This window comes from Pezoporus flaviventris, unplaced genomic scaffold (genome assembly GCF_033815535.1).
Source record: "Pezoporus flaviventris isolate CSIRO_AGI_PZ_B2104156 unplaced genomic scaffold, CSIRO_AGI_Pfla_v1 ptg000006l, whole genome shotgun sequence".
Classification (NCBI taxonomy): Eukaryota; Metazoa; Chordata; class Aves; order Psittaciformes; family Psittacidae; genus Pezoporus; species Pezoporus flaviventris.
The window spans coordinates 8,449,314-8,468,556 of NW_026892554.1; the positions used below are offsets into that span (position 1 = coordinate 8,449,314).

A 19,243-nucleotide genomic window follows, 5' to 3' on the forward strand; every position below is an offset into this window, starting at 1 on the left:
CCCACTCAGCCACGCACACCCCTCATACCGCCGAGCACCCCCTTTACACAGCCATACCCCCTATACTCAGCCACGCACACCCCTCACACAGCCGAGCACCCCCTTTACACAGCCGTAACCCCCTATACACAGCCGAGCACCCCCACTCAGCCACGCACACCCCTCACACAGCCGAGCACCCCCTTTACACAGCCATAACCCCCTATACACAGCTGAGCACCCCCTTTACACAGCCATAACCCCTATACACAGCCGAGCACCCCCTTTACACAGCCATAACCCCCCTTGCACAGCCGAGCACCCCCACTCAGCCACGCACACCCCTCACACAGCCGAGCACCCCCTTTACACAGCCATAATCCCTATACACAGCCGAGCACCCCCCTTCGCACTCCCGTACCCGCTCCCGCCTCACACTGTCCGCAACCGGGCCAGGGGGCGGATCCAAACCGCGGCGCCCGTGTGAGCTTCCGGCCGCGCTGACGTCCCGTCCCGTCCCGTCCGGTCTTTCCCCCCCCCCCACCGGGCCGCGCTCATGGTACAGTCCGCCGGGCGTCGACTGAGTATGGCGAGGAGGAAGACTGACGCAGGGGCGGCCGCGTGGCCTAATGGATAAGGCGTCTGACTTCGGATCAGAAGATTGCAGGTTCGAGTCCTGCCGCGGTCGTAGCTGGAGCTCGCTCGGGGGCTGCCTGTTTTGCTCCGCCCCCCCGTGCTGCGGCCTCGGGGCGGAAACCGACGGCGGAGCCGGGGCTGCTCCTCACCGCCAGCGGGGCCACCACGCGCAGCCGTCGTGTTTTGCATCGTGTTTAATGGGAGAGGAGAAAACGCGGAGTGCGGCTCCGTGCGTGGAGCCGGAAACCGACCTCGACTGTGACACGAGTGGGGCGGTCACAGACACAGCCGTCGGGACCGGCAGTGCGGGGTCCGGTGTCCGCCACCCTTCAAGCTCTAGGGCCCCACGGCTCGGTGTGAGCGGTGGGGTGCAGGGTCCCCTCGCCTGGGGTGCTGGGGACAGCAGCGGCCGTGAGGCACTGGTGGGGACAACTCGGTGTGTGGCCGGAGAGCGAAAGGTGGCTGCAGGGTGCGGGTGGCAGGCCATAGGGTGCGGGAAGGGGCTGCGGGTGCAGTGAAGGGAACCAAGAGGTGGGTGCGGGCTCCCTGCCCTCCGCACGGACTCCTGTGTCCGGGAAGGTGGCTCAAGGCAGAGCCCAACGTGCCCTTGGCATTGCGGGGTGCCGAGCCGTGCCAGGCCGAGCCGTACCGCGCCGGGCAGAACCGCCAGGTGGCGCTGCGGGCCCGCCGGTGCCGGCCGGGCCGGGCCGGGTCCCCCGGGACCGGGGCTGTCGGGGCGCTGGTACCGCTCCCGCCCCATCCCTCCCCGCTCTCTCCCGCTGGGCACCGGGCAGGGGGCACTGCGGCCTACGACCGCTGCCTCGACAACCCCGGTCCCTGCAGAGCTCCAAACCTGGGGTGCACCCCTCTAAATCCGCACAGCTCCCGTCCTTCGGCGTGCAGGGTTTGGGGGGGCAGCTATACCCCCTCCTCTCCGTACAGGCAGCAGCAGCATGGGGGGGGGGGGGGGGGAGGAACGCACACGCACACACCACGATGCTAGGTTTTGCGGCTTCGAATGCATTTCACAGCCCCTGGGCCTCCCAAAATACCCACTGCCCGCCAGCCTGAGATTCAACTGTGGGGACAGTGCTTCACCCTGTTTTATGCAGCAGCAGAAGATACCCGCTGCCTGAGCTTTAGGGGATCCAGGCCTATGGGGTATCCCCGTGCTCAGTCCCCCATCCCGGTGGCTTGAGGTTTCCCAGTCTTGCAGCGGGAGCTGGGGCTGCAAAGCCAGCGGGGAGGGATGCTCCAGGGCTGGGGTGCTCGGAGTAGGAGAGAAAGAGCCATGAGCCGCACTGGGGCGAAGCAAGGAAGGGTTTGGGGACGCCCTGTCCCTGTTTGGCTCTGGGGAAGGACCCGGGTGCGGGGCACTTGTTCTTCCCTTCGATACGTTGTGTTTACGCTGATCTTCTCTCGTTTGGGGTCTTTGATCTATTTCTTTTTAGCTTGATCGCAAAACAAATAATAATAAAATATACACAAAGAAGCCTCATTAAAAAAAACAACAAAAAAAACAAAAATACACAACCCCCTTCAAGCGGAAAAAAAAAAAAAAAAGAAAAAGAAAATAATAATTCTCCCTGAAATTGTTCACGTTGATGTTGATGACAACGAGCCCATTGCCTTGTCCGCAGCAGGACCAGCCGGGGCTGCGTGTTCCTCACCCGGGTGCGGGCAGGGAGGTTCGGCAAGGCAAAAAACAATAAACCACCACCATGCAAAAAACAATAAACCACCACCATACAAAAAACCCGAAATAACCCCAAAAAGCCGCAGTTTCATCAGGGCTGATTGCAATGCATGAGTCGGGATGAGGAGAGTAAGGTCTTCTATTTCTTTTTCTCCTAGGTTCTTTGTCTGTCTGCCTTTCTGTCGGGGACACATCCCCGTCCCGGTGCGCCCCGTCGGGCTCTGATACAAGCCGTTGGAGATACAATATTCACACGCACGCACACCGCCTTAGAGACCCCGTACCCCGCCGGAGGCTCGATGCTGTCGGTCGGATAATGGGGCGGTGGGACTTTGTTTAACCCCGTTGCCCCCGGGGCCAGGGGTCAAGGGCTTCCTCTTCCCCCTGGGGCACGGCGAAGAGGCCGCCGCTCGCAACGGGAGGACCGCGGCGGGGAGGGAACGGGCTGCGGCCGCTGCTCCCCTTCTCACCACCGCGGCCCTACCGGTGCGACCAGTGTGGGACCCCGGGAACCCCCATCGCTTCCCGACAGCGAGAATCTGAGGTGGGCTCCGGGTGGTGTTTTGGGGTACCAGGGGGCGGCCAAGCATCAACCCGAGGCAGGGGGGAGTGCGGAAATCGGCCCCTGCCCTCCAGCATCCCTCAGGTCTTGCCTTCTTCCCCGGATGGAGCAAGCCGTTTTTAACGGGGAGCCGGTTTTAACGGGGTTTTACCCCTTCTCCGCAGGCAGAGGTATCTCAGCCGCCCGTCCGGGAGCCAAGAAACGGGAGAAACGGGCAATTTTTATAGGTGACGTACGGGCTTACGTGGGAATCCATGCCCAGCACCGCTCTTCCAGCTTTTTTTTTTTTCTTCTGAAATAACCCTTCCCTGCAGCTCGTAACCCCCTTTTCCCGCTTGCACCCCCTTTTCCAAGCTGGGGCTGTGGGAGACGAAGAAAGAAAAGGGAAAAGAAAAGCAGCTCCCAATATCCCGCTATTTTTCCTGCTCGAGAGACGAGCCCTGGAGCTCCCGAAGTGAGCGATGGAGAGGGCGAGGGAAGGCGGGCGGGCGCCGGCTCCGAAGTGGAGGGGTCGGAGGTGGGATGGAGATGGGGGGAGACATGGGGGGATCCTCCTTTTCGGGATTAAGGGAGAACCGGCGAGGGAGGGAGGCTGGCGGCACCGCGGGCATTCGAGGTAAGTCCCCCGCCGGTGGTACCGGAGCCCAGGCGCTGCTGGCACGGGCGGTGCCGGCGCCGCGGGATAGGGAGGATGCTTTTGGAGGAGCAAAGGAGCCCTGTCCGTGGGGGTACCAGGCCCAGAGCCGGGTCCTGCGGGCAGTGAGGGGCCGGGGCTGCTTTGGCGGCTGCGGCTCCGGCTGAGATCGGTGCCGGTTATCGCGGGCTGGGGGCTGCAGGCAGCCCTGCCCGCGCCCTCGGGGCTTGGCCGGGGTCCCCCTGGGGCGAGCGGCCCACGGAGCCCGGTCCCGGCCCCCGGGGCTCCTCCCGTGCGTGTCTCAATTCTCTCAGGCTTGACTTGGCAATAAGCTCTCTCAATAGGGTGACAATAGAGCCCCGGTGGGACCCGAACAAAGAATTTGAAAGTAGTTAAATTGCAGGACACGTCCAGGCTGGGTGCTTGAATTAAAGAAAAAAAAAGAGAAAAAAAAAAGGGAAGAAAAAAAAGAAAAAATATTCGGAGCAAAGCAAAAGGAGAGAGACTTTTCTTTGGGCTGGTGAGAAAATGCTCAGGGTAAAAGTTGGTTTGGCGTCTTCATTTCAGCGACAATGGAGCAGAGCTAATTCAATAGGAAACGCGGGGATTTTATAGTGAAAAGACCGCGGGGTTACACCGGAGTTAAGCTCTTGTGAATTAATTATTAGCGCAAATAAACTGGGGGGGGGGGGGGGGGGGGAGAGGTGGGGAGTGCTCGAGAGGGAGTGTAGCGATTTCTTAATATTCTCTTTTTCGTGTTTAACGACAATGCCATCGGGTTTGCGACTCTGGGTGAACGAAAGGATTCCTCACCCTTCCCGCGACGAGGAGAAGACGCTGGTTTTATTCCTTTTCTTTCTTTATTATTCTTAATTTTCTTTAAATGGTGTTAATCGCTTATAAAATAAAACCCCACGGAATTTGGCAGCGAGCTCCGGTTTGTGCTGGCGGTGGCATTCGGGGTTATGTTTCCTTCCGTGGCAAGTCGCAGATGCAAAAAGGAAAATAACGGGGGAATTTAAAGGCAGGGATGTAGAGGCGAGGCGGCGTGTTCGGCTCTCGCACATCTCCCCGGCTCGATCGGTTTCTTGTTTTATTCCCTACATAGAAAACCTGTGCGGGGATCCCTGGGCGTTCATCGGGGCGGCGAGAGACTCCCCAGAGCCGCTCCGGGGCATTGGTGGAGTGAATCGGAGATAAAATACACCAGCGCGGTTAAAGGCAGGGAGGAAGCGAAGGGGAGGTCGGAGGAGTAGTAAAGGTGTGCAGGAGGGGTCTGGGGGGTTTTTCAGCCTCAATGCCAAAGCTGCAGGTGATGCGATACGTGTGTGATTCTGTGAGGAAGGTGAGGAAGAGGTGAGGAAGGTAGTGGCGGAGGGAGGCACCCCCGCGCCCCGGTTCCAGCGCGCTGCGGCTGTCGGGGTGAAGCCGTCTGCGGGACTCGGCCTGTCCGTCGGGGCGGGGATGGCTCGGCCCGGCTCCGGGAGGCCCTCACCTCCGAGGAGCAGCCGGTGCCCCGGCTTTGCCCGACAGCTGCAGGCGAGCCGGGCCGCGCCGGGAGCCACGGGGCCCTTCAGCATTTGGACAGCGGAGTGGGGCCGGGCCGGGCCGGGCCGGGCCGGGGATCGCAGCGGGGAGCGGAGGGCCGGCAGCGGCTGCTTCCCGTTCCCTGCTCGTCGTGACGGGGATGGGGGTGTCCTCGAGGGAACGGGGGTTCCAGGGATGAATGGAGGGGGGTGTCACACCCCGGTTCTCCACCCGGAAAACCACTTCTAGGACAGTGGGGCAGAGCGGGGATCCCGGCCTGCGCCCAGGTGAGCGGCGGCCTCGGGGGAGCGGATCTCACCGGTGGGGGGGGTTAAGGATGGGGACACGGCCCCTCTTCTTCTCCCTCCCAAAGTCGTGTCCCCCCCCCCCCCGCAGCCCCATCCTCGGGGGGTAATTACGGGGTGAGGCGAAGGGGCTGCGCTTTCTGCTCGGCGGAGCCTGGCAGCCACCAACCCCCGCCGCCACCGCCGCCTTCCTCCCGTCCTCCTCCTCTCCCCCTCCCTCCTCCCGCCTCCTCCCCTCCCCCTCTCCCTCCTCCTCCTCCTCTCCGCCATGGTTGGAGTGAATAGGAGGCTGCCGGGCTGACGTCAGTGCGGGCAGAGCCTGCCGGCGGCGGCAGCTCCTGGACACCGACCAGAGCCGGCACCGGCAGCCGCCGGGAAGACGCGAGGAGCTCGGGCAGAGCCGCTGCCGCCGTCCCCGGGGCTGGGGCCGCTGCCCGGCCGGGGCTGCCCTGCCCGCGCCGCTGATCCGCACTCTCGGTGTGTGCAGGGGATGGGGTGGCTCCCGCCGCCCGCTTCGCCCGGGGACCGCCGTCCTGCCCTCGGCACGGCAGCAAGAGTGAGTGTCGCGGCCGGGCATCGCCGCCACGGCGGAGCTGCCCCGGGGAGGCGGGAGGGCGCGGGGTGACTTGTCCCCCCAGGGGGGATGCACAGGCTGCGGGTGGGGAGGAGGGAAGCAAGCAGGGAAGCAAGGAGGGAAAAAGGGAGGGAAGCAATGAGGAGGGGAGATGAACTTGGGCCGGTCCCCACAGGGAAGTTGGGCGCCTGCAGGTGCCGGCACCACGCGGGACCGGGACCAGCACCGCGACCGCCCCGCGCCGCGCCCCGGCCCCGGCCCACCCGTCACGGGGGACGAACGAGAGACACGGGGACCTTGGGCTGCCGGAGATGCGTTTGCTCCGGCAGCCTCCCCCCTGCTGCCCGGGAGGTTGCAGCTCAGCGGCGGGACATGGGGCAGGCTGAGCCCCGACGGGGCGGCGGGGACCGGGCGCTACCGAGTTGCCCCTGAACGACACCGGGAGAGGCGGCACCGGGCAAAACGCCTGGACGAGGCCGAGCCTCTCGGGGCACCCAGGCTTTAGGCCGCGGGAGAAATCCCGGGCTCCCGAGGAAGTTCTTCCTCCCTGTGCAGCGGGTGCTGCTGAAGGGACCCGTTTCACGGAGGGGGATGGGGGGTCACAGGGGTGCCCCGCTCGCCTGCTCGGATTTACCGCCGGGGAGCAGCAGCGGGGAGCCGCTGCCCGTGCCCTGATCCGCCACCGGCTTCTGCTGCTGGAGGATTTCTTTTATTTTTCTCCTGCTGTGTCTCTTTTATTTGCCTTTAAAAAAAAAAAAAAATTATTTCATTTTATTTCATCCTTTCCCTCCTTAATTTTATTTCATTTATTTTTGTTTTGATTAATTTTTTTCTTTTTCCTTTTTTTTTTTTTTTCCCCATTCATTCTTCTCTTCTTTTTCCTTCCTTCCCGAAAACGCTTTTTTCTTGGGGTTTGATTTTGTTGGGATTGGGTTTAACTTTGGGGGGTTTCTTCCTTTTTTTTTTCTTTTTTTTTCCTTTTTTTTCTTTTTCCTTTTTTATTTATCCTTTTTATCCTTTTTTTCTTTTCCTTCCCTCGCATCTCCGTGCAAATGAAACCCGTTTTAGGCCTCAGCCTTTAGGAAACCCGAATCATAGCAGTGCAGGTGGCCCGAAACTCTGCACTTGGCTGGATCCCCTCGACGTGCCTCCACCCCTGTCCCGGCCGAGCAGCCCCTGTCCCCGCCGAGCCGGGACGCTCCGGGACCGGCCCCGCCTGGGTCCCGGCCCCCGACGGCCGGCGAGAAAAAAGAGCAGCGGGGGCCGGGCCGCCGCCGCTTTGCCTTTTCAGCGCCGGGGCTTGCTCAGAGGCGGCTTTTAATTGCTAAACAAAGCGACGCGTTTCCTTCACGCCCGTCGGGAGCTGCCGCTTCTGTGCGAAGCCCCGATTTTGCGTGAGGAAAAGCAAAATAACCCCAACCCCACACCCGCAACCCCCCAGAACACGCACAGCCACAATTAAGAGAAGCTGTGGGGAGGCGCGGGGGTTACTCCAGGTTGGCTAAAAATAACTTCTCCTAATTAAAGAAAAGTGACGTCAGACGCGCAGGACGTAGAAGAGGGGAAGGCAGCGGACTCGGTACTGGGCGATCACGTTAAATAATCCCGGGTCTGCCCGATGACCGGGCGGCCGCGGGGCCCCGGGGCTCGCCGAGGTGCGGCCGGCTCCGCTTCACCCAGTGAGGACACGGGAAGCAGAGGCCCGGCCACCCGCGGGTGGGCGCGGATGTTCCGCGGTAGCGCCGGAGCAGGTGCAGCACCATGGCCAGAGCAGCGCCGGCACCGCCGCCCCTCCCCGTCCCGTCGGGCCGCCCGCAGCCGCGGGTCGTTTAATCTCATGGGTTCGTGCAGAGGAAGGACGTGTCCCTCATGCGACGCCTCCGGAGCCCGGGCAGCCCCCGCCAATCCCTCCCCGGGCTGCTCGCTGGTGCTCTGCGCTGTGCCAAGGAGCCATTTTGTACGTATCCTGCACAAATTGCGCCTAAAATATGATTAAAAATAATCCCACCAACCCCACCACCCCCCCCCAAAAAAAAAAATTAACCAAAAAAAACCCAACCCACAAAGCCTAAAAAAATACCCCAAGAACAAGGTGAGATTTTCTCCCAGGTGCGGGGGGCTCTGCTGCACCGAGCGGGTTGGGGCAAGGGCTCCGAGCAGAGCAAGGCTTTGCTGAAAAGGAGCAGGGGAAAAAAGACAATATTATGTCCATTTCTGCCAAGAAAAACGCCTCCTCTGAGCAGCAGAGAGGCGGGATCCCAGCCACGAGCAGCCCGGCGAGATGTGGTACTTCACCCGCAGCATCCTCACCCGAGCAGCACGGCGGCCGGGGGCTCGGTGCTGCGGGCAGCAGACCTCGCACGGCGGCAGCCGGGCAGAGCTGCTGCTCGGCGGGGCTGGCTCTGCCCGCCTGGGCCCTTCCGCTGCTGTCGCAGGGACGGCGGGGCCGAGTCGCCGCCGGAGTGGCCCCGGGAGAGGGGGAAGCTGCCGGCCGTGCCCCACGCTGCTCCCCCCGGTGAGTAACGGGGCCTCCCCCGGTGGGGGGAAGCTGAGGCCGGGCCGTAGCCCAGGCGAACCCTCCATGTCCGCTCGGCCCCGCCGGCCACGCACCCTTGGGCTGCCCCGGGGAGGCGGTGGGGAGAGCGGGCGCCTTCTCCTGCCCGGCCGGGAGCGTACGGGCAGCGATCACCCCAATAACGACAGCGAGAAATTAGGAGAAAATCCAGGGCCAGCAAATGAAGGAATCCGACCCGTGGCAGGTTTTTTTTATCCTCCTTTTTCCGGGGCAGATTAAAATAACCCCCTGCCAAGCGCGCTCCCGAGCAAGGCACCACGGGGCTGGGAACGGAGCACAGATTTCTCCCTACCTTCCCCAGCCCCGTCGGGGCGGCAGGGGCACCCCTAGGCCCGTTTCTCGTTAGGCAGGAGGCGGCAGGGAAGCAGCGGTTCCCGGGAGCGGGGCAGCGGCCGGGCTCGCCCGGGCGGCGGGAGCAGCGGGGCTGGCAGCGCTGGTCCTGCAGCTTTCAGCCTGATTGAGCCGGTAGATTTTATTTATTCCATTTCTAATTTTTCCTCTAAGGATACGGCGGGAGGGGGAGGCGAGGAGAGAAAGAAATAAATAACCCGAGCGAAGCTCGCCGGGAGCCGGCGGGACCGGAGGGCTGCGCTCCGCCGCAGCTGCTCCCGCCGCGATCGCTTCGTTTCGCGGATCCCTCGTTTTGCAACCGGTCACGTTTTCTCCTCGCCTCGGATTTAAAGGAAGGCGATGCTTAGAACCAGCGAGGGGTTATAGCTCTTATTTTTGTTATTTATATTTTCTTTCTAGTGAGGAATAAGTCAGGAAGGACCCCAGATAATCACGGTCACCTCCTGGCATTTCGTTATTATTATCGTTGTTAGTGTTTGTACATACCGGGTTAGCCCCTACACGCATATGGCGTTAAGAAACTGTACGGGAAATAGCAGAACCTGGAGGGGAAATAATTAAAACAAGGAGGGAAAGGGCAGCAGAGAGGATCGGTGCAGGATCGCGGCGCGTCCCCAGCCCCCGAGTACGGCTCGGGACGGACGGGCCCCGCGTCTGTCTGTGGGGAAAGGGGCCTGGAGGGTGCCCCGGTGCAGAGGCCGGACGGGGCGGGCGCTGCTGGGGGAGGAGAAGGTGTGAGAGGGGTGCGGTGAGTGGGGGGGGTTATCGATGGGAGGGGGGGCGGGGAAAGGCTGAAGGAAAGGGGACGGGAAAAGGGAAGGAAAATGGACGGAAAGGGAAAAAGAGGAGAAAAAGGAAAGGCCTTGGAAAGGGAGAGAGGGGAGAGGGCAAAGGCAGAGGGGAGCCTCGAGGATAGGCAGAGCGAAGTTACTGCAGGTGGGTCCCCGCGCCGGGCCGTGCGGGGCTGCTGCCGCCTCTCCCCATAGCTGCCGGCCCAGCGGAGCTGCCGGGGGCACGGCGGGGCAGGGAGGGGGCAGGCAGAGCGCCCCGCGGCTCAGCCCCTTCGGCGCAGGCCGGGAGGGGAGGCACGGCGGGGGGAGGACCGGTCCCGAGCCGTACGGTGCCGGCCCGCCCCGTCCAGCCGCGGCGCGACCCACCGCAATCCCGATCGGGCCGGGGCTGGCTGGAAAGCGCGGGAAAGGGGGCGCTGATTTAAATGTAGGGTCGAGGATTGGCTGTGCGCGGCGTGACGTCACTTCCCAAAGGGGGCGATTACCATGCGAGGGGAGTAGAAGTTGGGCAGCGGGGCGGGAGCGCGGGCGCCGCTCGCCCGGGCCGGTACCGGGGCGGGCTTGGCACGGCTTGGCTCGGCTCAGCCCAGCCCCGCACCGCCCGGCTCAGCCCCGCACGGCCCGGCCCGGCTCTCCGCAGCCGGCCCCGCAGCCGGCGGTGCCGCGGGTCTGCCCCGGCTCGTCCTCTCCGCTCCCATTTATCGTTTTTTTCTCTTATTTTCCCCCCTCCCCGTTTTCTCTGTGTGTGTGTGTGGTTCCCGGTGGCAGCCCCCGGCCGCCCTGCCCCGGCCGTGCCCGCACCCTGAAGCGGACGGACGGATGGACGGACGGATGGCCGGCATCCCCGACGGAGGGATGTTTCTGTCTTTGGTTATCTAGCTGTATGAGTGTTGTGGAGCCATCATAAAGCTAGATAACCGAAAGTAGAAATGACTTCCAGACCTGCTCGCCCGGGGGAAGCGGCCGCACCGGGACCGGCGGAGCAGAGACGGCCCGACCCACCACCCGTGGGGCTCCAGGTAAGGGCTACGGCTCCGCGCCCGCCCCGTCGGGCCGCTCCGGGCAGCGGCAGCCGGGGGCTCCGCGGGCGGGAGGGCCGGGGACAGGGAGAGGGGAGGCGAGTCCTGCGCGGATGCTTTCACTGCCAGAGAAACCCGGGGGTTAACCCGGGCTTAAATACACCTCGAATGCGCTCCTTGGCTGCAGGGTGCGCGGCTCGGGGAGGACGGAGGGAGCGAGAGCCTTCCCAAAATAAATCACCCTCCCGTTCCAAATCTCGACCTCCCCCCGTTTTTTTTGATGTTTCCCCTTCTCTCTCCATTCCTCTCTCTTGTTTTCGGCTTCGGGTTTGATCCCGGCCTCCCTGCGGAAGGTCAAGTTGGTGATAATGTGATCACTTTCCCTATGCGGTGGCTCTTGCTTTTGTCCGTAGCTGGGAGGGAGAAGTGGATGCTCTTCGGAGAGAGGGATGCAAGGGCAAGGGTCCCGCTGCTGGGTGCACCCCTCTGGAATCCAGGCGCCCGGCTGGGGGCTTCTTTTGGAAGCCGAGCGGTTGGCAAGGCACAAAGCTTTCTTTCACCCTCCGCTGCAAGCCCCAGAAGTTAAGATAGAAAATGTATTGCAATGTGTGGCAAATATTAAAAAAGAAAAGAAAAAGGAAGACAGAAAGGAAGGAAAGAAAGAAAGAAAGAAAGAAAAGAAAGGGGGAAAAAAAGCAATTGGCACATCTGCATTCCGTTCCCATGGCGACACAAAGCACCGCGCTCGCCGCCAGCCTCCCCGCACGTTTCCCCGCTGGCGTGGGGCGAGCGCCCGTGGCCGTGGCCGTGCTTCCCGGGCCCCCCGGCACCCCGGGACAGCCCGTGGGGCACCGCCGCCGGCCCCTCGCCCGGCGGTGGCGGTTCCATCCCGCAGAGATCATCCCTGCGTTGCCACGAACTCACACGGGGCCGTGACAGCGGCAGAGGAAAAGCTTCCCGTGTCTGGGTCTGGAGTGGGGTGTTTGCAGGCTCTCTGCCCCCCAGGAGATGCTGCGGGAGATGGGGAGGGATGGGAGAGACGGTGCCGTGCTCCCACTGCTCTAGAAGTGGGTTGCGGGTTCCCTGCCCCAGCCTTTTCCCTGCAGCTGGGCATTCCCTGCTGAGGAATGAGGGTAGCACCTTAGGGGTGAGCTACCCACACCCACAATGAGAGATGGGAGCCCCGTGCCCCTCCAAGACAGGTTTTCCACCTTCCCTTGCACGGGGGAATGGCGTCAGATGCCACGTAGGCCCGCCAAGCTAAACATGCCTGTGCACCCTTCCAGGGCCAGCAAAGCACCGCCATAACCACAGTAAGGAAAAAGGATCTCAGCCTGAATTGGGCTATACCGGGCGAAAGAAAAGTTCTGAGGAGCTGTTGTTATTATATATTCTAATGAGAAGTCATTGGAGAAATTAAAAAGGGCAGAGAAAGAGGAAGACGCCAGCACTAATTCCGCAGGAAGCCTCCCAGGGAAAAGGCTGTGTGAGTGTGAACGCTGAAAAGCATGAAGGCCTGGAATTAGACTATCATTTAGAAAGCGTTACTAATCCGAAGTTACAGCAGTAATTCCATGATTTGCTGGGTCCCACACGCAGCGCCAGAATTAAAGATACGGATTTTCTAGAAATGTAGCTCAACTGTGGCACCGAGTCTCGGCGAGATCCGAATGAATCATTCATTCCAAAGGCAGCGAAAGACGTGTCATTAAGAACCAACCTCCTTCTCTCCAGCCCATCTGGAATATGTATGCTCTATGCAATCCCAGAAATTGTGGAAGAGATCGGAGGTGGGGAGGAGGCAATGTAGCCCTTTCCCTTCTTAATTATGTCGCTTATTTTTAAGGGATAATTTCCCAGTTATTTCCACCATATTGTGAGTGGCACTTCAATTCTTCTCCTATTTATTCCCCCCCTCCCTTTCCCCTTCCATGCGTTAGCATCGAGTCAGGTGCAAACGGTTTCAGTGGAGATGCTTTAAAACTCGACTGAACAAAGCAGGGGGGGAACTGAGCAAGGTGGTTGATGAATGCATTTATTCCGGAGTAATGATTTGATGGGGGATGGAGGAAAGAAACATTCAAATTCCTAATGAATATAATTCAGGAGGAATCATTCGACCAGCGTGTTAGAGACAATCTGTTTGGTGGGAGTGTTTCTGCACTGGCACAACCCAGGAGGTATTTCTGTCCCTGCCTTTTGTAATTGCAAAAGGTGAAAATATCAAAAGAGGATCCGAGGGGAAAAAAACCCCAACCCACACACACACATAATAAATGTCTTTGTGTGTGTGTGTATAAATACATAGATATATAATTTCATGAAATAAAATGGAAGTGTGGAAATCCGTGTCTACATGTGAACTCTTACAAAGGATCCATGCAAGCTCTTTCACCTTGCTGTTCCATCAGCTGCTCAGGAGCCACCCTTGACTCCTCTCCATTTTTTATCTGCCCCAAATCGCCTGTTCTGAGCCCATTTTTCAGGTGTTTTTTCAGCCCGTTTCTGGTCCACTAAGCCTCGAGCAGATCCCCCCGAAGGGGGCTGAGGCAGGGACTGGGCCATTTGGCCTTAATTTCCAGGAGAGAGGAACATCGGTTGGATTTTTATGGGCACTTAAATTCTTCATTTTCACCCCCACTGTTGGTGTGAACCCACAGTGTTGGAGGCTGAAGGTGACCCCCCCTCCATTAACAAGGGAGGTGGCAGTGAGTGATAGGTGACTGTGGCACGAGTGTCTCCAGCTCACATGCACATGGGCGGGGGGTGAGGAAGTGGATAAAGCCCCCCAGTAAATCCCTACGTGTGAAGTACCTGCTGTTGGAGGATCCCTGGCAGCCCATTGCCCGGTCTCTGCTTTCTGTCTTTTAAGTGTGGTGGTGAAAGGAAGGTTCCCAACAGCCCATCTTTGGGCCAAGGATGGATTTTGGCTGCACACGGGTCCCTTTGTGGCTTAGCTCTTTGCCCTGTTTGTGCAGTTGTTGGCTTCAGATTGCTCTTTCTTCCTGAACAGCCCAAACCCAGAAGGGAAGGCATAATTTTTGGCTGTGCTGGGAGGAAAGCCCAGGTCACGGCATTCCCAACCCTTTCCAGTGGCTTTCTCTTCTCGGTGGGACTCCCAGCAGAGTGATAGGATGCAGCGTAGGCCAGGCATGGGTGAGGTTTCTGGAGCTGGGCCGTGCTGTCTTTGTTCTTCAGGCGGAGCTGGGGATGGGCAGAGGGAGCCAGAAACAGAAGAATAGGTGTGTGCCATTGGAGGGGTAAATGGAAAACATCATTTGTGGGTTCACCCCAGGGAAATGTTGCCCTGGGACATAGTGTGCTCCAATTCATTATTTCCCATCTTTTCCTAAAAATTGGCCACCACGCAGTGGGTTGGGCTTGAGGCACAAGGTGAAGGCGGGTTTGTACCAGATACCTGGGAAGCCAAACCCTCCTGGGCACAGGGGTAGGTGAAGAAGGGTCTGTTCAGTCCCTGCCATTCAAAGGAGCCACCTCAGGATGAGCCCTCTTTCTCGGTTATGGATAAATCCTATCAATGGGCATTTTTGTGGAATCACTTGGCAATGGAAGGTTCAATGCTTGACCATTTCTTTTGTCTGTCTTGGCGCCCACTCCCTCCCCACATCCTTGCTGAAGGCACATGGTGCCTCCCTTTACCTGCTGCTCTGCCCTGGTTTTGTCTGTGCTGCCAGAGAAGGGGTAGAGCTCAGAGGCTTGGAGCATCCATCCCAGCTGTGTCTGTGGATGGGTGCTGCCTGTGCACTGGGGAGGTGCTGGAAACATGCTTTCTCATGTCTGGGTGGAGGGAAGGTGCCAATTTGGCACCAATGCAGGTGATGGTGTTTCTCCTAACTGCAAATGCCAAGGTGCTGGTGCTTGGCACATGGCCATGCATGCATGCCATTCATGCTGTGGGTGCCATGTGTAACTAAGGGGCCTCTGTTGCTGCCACATCAAGGCTCCTTGGTCTTCATAAGATTCTGGAAGGCCTCAAGGGCTGCGAGCATAAGATGGCTGCGTGGCCACCCCATTGGCTTCCTCACCACATGGTGCCAGGAATTGCCTTTTCTATGTTGGGAATCTCAGTGTTTCATGCCCGTGAGCCCAAGAAGGCATTTGCCAAGATCCCAACTGGAAAAGCATCATCTCAGGCTGCTCACCCTCCTTCTCTCCATCCCTCTGGGCACACATGTTCCGGACCAGAGCTTGTGCCAGTATGAAGCTGAGGCATCACGCTGCCTGCCGCCGGGCTCTCGGCATCCACAAGGAGTCGGGACAGGCTCTGGCTTTCAGGTTTTCAGGTGCTGTCTGATATTTATTCAGGGGCTCGGGTTTGGTTTGGAGCGTTTGCCTAGAAAGCTCAGGAGTGGGGGTAAAAGAAAGAAAATGGAAGGGAGCAAAAGAACACAATCTCCGGCAGTTAGCTGTCTCTTGGAAACTCGGCTTGCTGTTCCTATAGAGGCTTTCTCTTCTCCTTCACCCTGGTCTGGCCTTAAGTACCACTTTAAGTGGGCTTTGCTCATTCACATCCAGGCTCCTTAGAGCAATTGAGCCCGCGGGGGTCTGAAAAGAAGGGACAGTCCTTCAATGGCAGGACCTTGGGCCAGGCTAATTGGTTTTGGTTCAAGGGGATACTGGATTTGTGAAAAGCCCAAAGACATCTTTCCCACGCCAAATCCCGGCTCTTCAGAGGGGGAAGTGAGGGGTGCTGGGTGGGGAAGGGAGCTGAAAGAAAGATGGTTTAGTTGAGGAACCTACATAACGACCCAGGCACCCACCAGCCTCAGTGGGGTGCAATGGGGGGTTGAGCCCAGGGTGGCATGGCAGCAGGAAGATGGGGTCTCTTCTCAAAGCAGGTGGATGGTGGCGGCTGGCTCCCGGCTGGCTGCAGTGTCTTGGTTTCATTCAAACCAGGCTCTTTATGTCCGTGCCAGGCTCCCGTGGAGATGCTGAGAGAGAAGGAAGGATGGGACCTGGGTCCAGAAACTGAATCGCTTCTGTGTGCTCGGTTGTGCAGCCGTGGGGGGCATTTGCTGAGGTCTCTTGTATCTCGTTTTGATTTAGGGATTTATTTATTTTTCAACATTGACTCTGTCTGGCGCCATTCCAGCAGTCCCACGACCTTTACTCTCCCCAATCCATAAAAACCACTTAATTATTGGGCCGAAAATCAAGGCTTGGAAACAAAGCCAGCTTATGGGACCATCATTTCTTGACATATTTCCTGAGAGGACATATTTCTGGGCACCTTCAGAGCAGAGCACGCAGCTTGTTGGATATGAGATATCAAGGCATTATTTATTGAGGAAGTCTTCACACTCCCTCATCCGTTATAATTAACTGATGACATTTTTTTCCTTAGGTTCAAAATATGGTGAAAAAAGTATAATTAGCACGAAGCCGAGGCACTGCATTAAAATGTCTCCTATAGTTAATGTAGGGTAGTCGTGCTATTTATTATAGGAGGAGCTGGCTTTGACCTCTGTGTTGCCTAACACTTTTTATTGTAAAGATTCTTGAACTTTTTTTCCCTTTGGAGCACCTCTGACACTCCCATTGTTTGCTGCGGGCCCTTGAAATTCGGCCGGGGGAAGCTCTTCAGCTCGAGAAATGCCTATTCTTTGTCCCTTAAATTCCTTTCAGGTTTAGCTGAATTATGAATTGTTCGGAATCGTGATTTCCTTTCGCTTGCCTCTTGGGGGGGAAAGAAAGAAAAAATTGGAATTTATTGTTTCCCTGGAATAATAATAGCAAACCATGAGCAGGGTGAAGCCCTGGACTCCCACCACTGGATTGCAGAGCTCTGGACCAGCCAGGGAAGGTGGGAGGACACTTACAGCCAACTCCATGACTCCCTTTCACTATTCTTCCAGCACGGCCCCATCTCCTGGGAGAAAACTCCTCCGGGTCCTGGCGTTGGAAGGAACAGGCGTAGGGGGGTGTGAGTGCCTGGGCACTGCCAGCCCCAGAGGTCCCCCTTCCCCGCCAGCCCCAGGAGAGCAGCCTTCTGCCGCTGCCAGATAACATTAGTCCTGGATTTCATAGTGGCAGAAATCTGTGCCGAGACTCAGGGCTTGAAATCACTGTACCCATGCAGGACGAAGGCAGGGATGGGTGCAGGGTGGAAGGAGGGGAATTTTGTTACACTTGCCTACAATTGTTTTTCTTTTTGCTTATATAAACAATCTATTATTTATTAGCTATAAATAATGCATTTTTCTGTATGTTTAGAACGCACGTGATTTCTGTATATTAAAAATGAACATGGCTCTGAAGGCACCAAAGCAAGCACTTGGCAAGTCGGGGGGCACCCGCTTTCAGCTTGGCCATGAGATGTGAATTCTGCTTCTCCCTGCCCTTACGAGGCTGTAATGACACAGTCACAGCCTATTTTTAGCTCGCTCCCTCTTTTCCCCGGGCAGGGTGGCTGCACATGGAGGTGGAATTAAGGTTGCACGGACAGCCATAAATTGGACACTTCCTAACTTTGAAGTGCTTGACCACGCAACCTAAATGAGGGCTCTTCAGGGCAGTATTTCTGCATGTGGCATTAACTGTGTTGGTCGCGGACGGCAAATACAGGGGTAGGGAAGCCGTAGAGCAGAAAAGACCTATCAGACTATTGACAGTGCTTGTTTGAATAGATGGGGAAGTCAACAGAGCCTACACTTGTTCTGAGCTAAATGGCCAAGAAGATGTCTCCAAGATGAGAGGGGGAAGCCTTTGTTCCTTCAGCCCCAGCCTTGATGTTTTCTTTGCCTTTGGCTTTGCCTTGTTCACTCCTTGGGAGATTTGGGCTCCTGCTCTTGAGGAACCTGAGGCTTGAGTAGTGAATTTGTGTGCTTGTGGAAGCAAGGGGGTCCCTAGAAATGTGCACACGCACCAGCAGATGTGTGCTACGAGCTCATAGATGCTTGCTGACTGGCATCCTTGCCTTGCCTTGCACACTGACTCTTGCCGGTGTCGCTAACAGGAGCTGTTGCACATGTTGTATGGAAAGGAGAGGCCTTTGTTTATTACATGGGATATCTAATCTCTGTTTTTTTAACTGCTGGAAGAATTACTCTGGAGGTGGTTGTGTGCGATGCAGTTTCATCTTTGCTTGAAATGGCTTTTTGTGGCTTTCTTTTTCCCTTGTTGACTGGGGGGGTTTCTCCATTCGACTTTCAACAAGGCATTTGGCTGTGTTTTCTAGCAGAGTGGGCTCTGGTTCAGCAAATTTGCCTGGGGAATTAAACAGTCTTTTGTTTTACTTTCCTGGGTTTAATGCAGTCATGGGCCCTTGCACATACCTTGTGCTGATACCGGAGCATTTCCCTCCAGCCAGTAGTGTATTTGTCCTGGGTTATAATGATTTGACCTAGTGGTTTTGCCTTGTGGACTCCTGGAGACTCATACCTGCCTGGGGCTGTTCCTGCATTGTATCTAAGTGTCCTATGTTTGGGTTTCCATTGTGTGGGTATGGCCTTGTGTTTCACAAGCATCCTTTTCATAACTTTCCCCCTCTCTCCTGCATCTCGGTTCAGCAGAGGGCCTGTCTATCTGGATGCAGGCAATAAACATCTGTTCTCACCCTGACTTCTGTTAATGAGATAGAGACAGGTAAGCATCACACATACCAACTTTCCTGCTCTCAGCAACATCAAGGAAACGGTGACAAGCTATTAATGGAAAGTGATGGTCTGGGTGCTAATTAGTGCTTCCTTTTCAACTTTTACCTACATGTCTACCAAGATGCCCATCCCAGCCTCTCCTCTCTCCTTGCATCCCTTTGTTTCCAGCACGTTCCTTTTTCACCACGCACATCCCATGTCGAAGAGGCTTCTCTCCCTTTATTTTTCTCCCTACCAAGCTCTTTCTGCATCTCCTCATTCCCTTTTTCCCTGGGTAATTGCTGCATGTGCCCTCATTCTCCCGTGGTTGTTCCCAGCAAAGAATAAGCATGATACTGTAGTGGGATCTGAAAGCTTGGGGATGGGCCACATAGAGTTTGGTCAAGAGTTTCTCAGCTTCACCGGGTATGAATATCCGCTTGTGGCACTGGTACACGAGGTCAAATTGCCCTGAGGATGTGAGGTCAGAGATCTGTCCCCTCTTCCCACAGGTAATGCTGTGGGGAAGGTCCCAGCAGCTCACAGGTCTTGGTCATGGAGCAATTAGTATTTAAAGCAGATCCTCTGGTGATGCCCAGAGATTAAGTAGGAAGGGCCTTCGTGGTGTGAGCCTGCAGGACATGACAGGTCTGATCCCAGAGAGCTCGTGGTCTAAACCCTACATGATTTTGCTGTCCACCAGACCCTGTTAATAGGTAGGTTTTGAGATCCACCCCAATTTATGCTGCTGCAGCAATAGGATGCCTGGTCTCAGCTTGGTGCCTGGTCTCTCCCGTTGTAACTTCTCCTGGTCCCTGGGCTCTGCCCGTTCCCCAAGGACCCTGAATGTCCCCTCCTCACTTTTTTTTTTGCACGGGCTGTGGGTTTCTTGTGTCCCAAGGAGCTGCCTAATCTGCCCCTGTCATTCCCGGTCACAGGCTCCGCACACACCATGGCTTTATGAGGAACGCTTGCAGGGCAGTGGGAAGAGGCAGCCAT

The 19,243-nt window shown here is 57.6% G+C and overlaps 1 long non-coding RNA gene and 1 other non-coding gene across 2 annotated transcripts in view; both read left to right on the plus strand.

The window, feature by feature from the left end:
• The first annotated feature begins 594 nt into the window (after nt 1-594).
• On the plus strand, nt 595-667 carry TRNAR-UCG (transfer RNA arginine (anticodon UCG)). Its single transcript has one exon. It is a non-coding gene; the product is annotated as a tRNA-Arg (tRNA).
• A 9,517-nt stretch (nt 668-10,184) lies between these two features.
• The window catches only part of LOC133265874 (uncharacterized), a 35,449-nt gene continuing 26,390 nt past the window's right edge, over nt 10,185-19,243 (plus strand). Inside the window, exon 1 of the long non-coding RNA XR_009742162.1 lies at nt 10,185-10,649. This is a non-coding gene — a long non-coding RNA (uncharacterized LOC133265874). The remainder of the gene's footprint in view (nt 10,650-19,243) is intronic.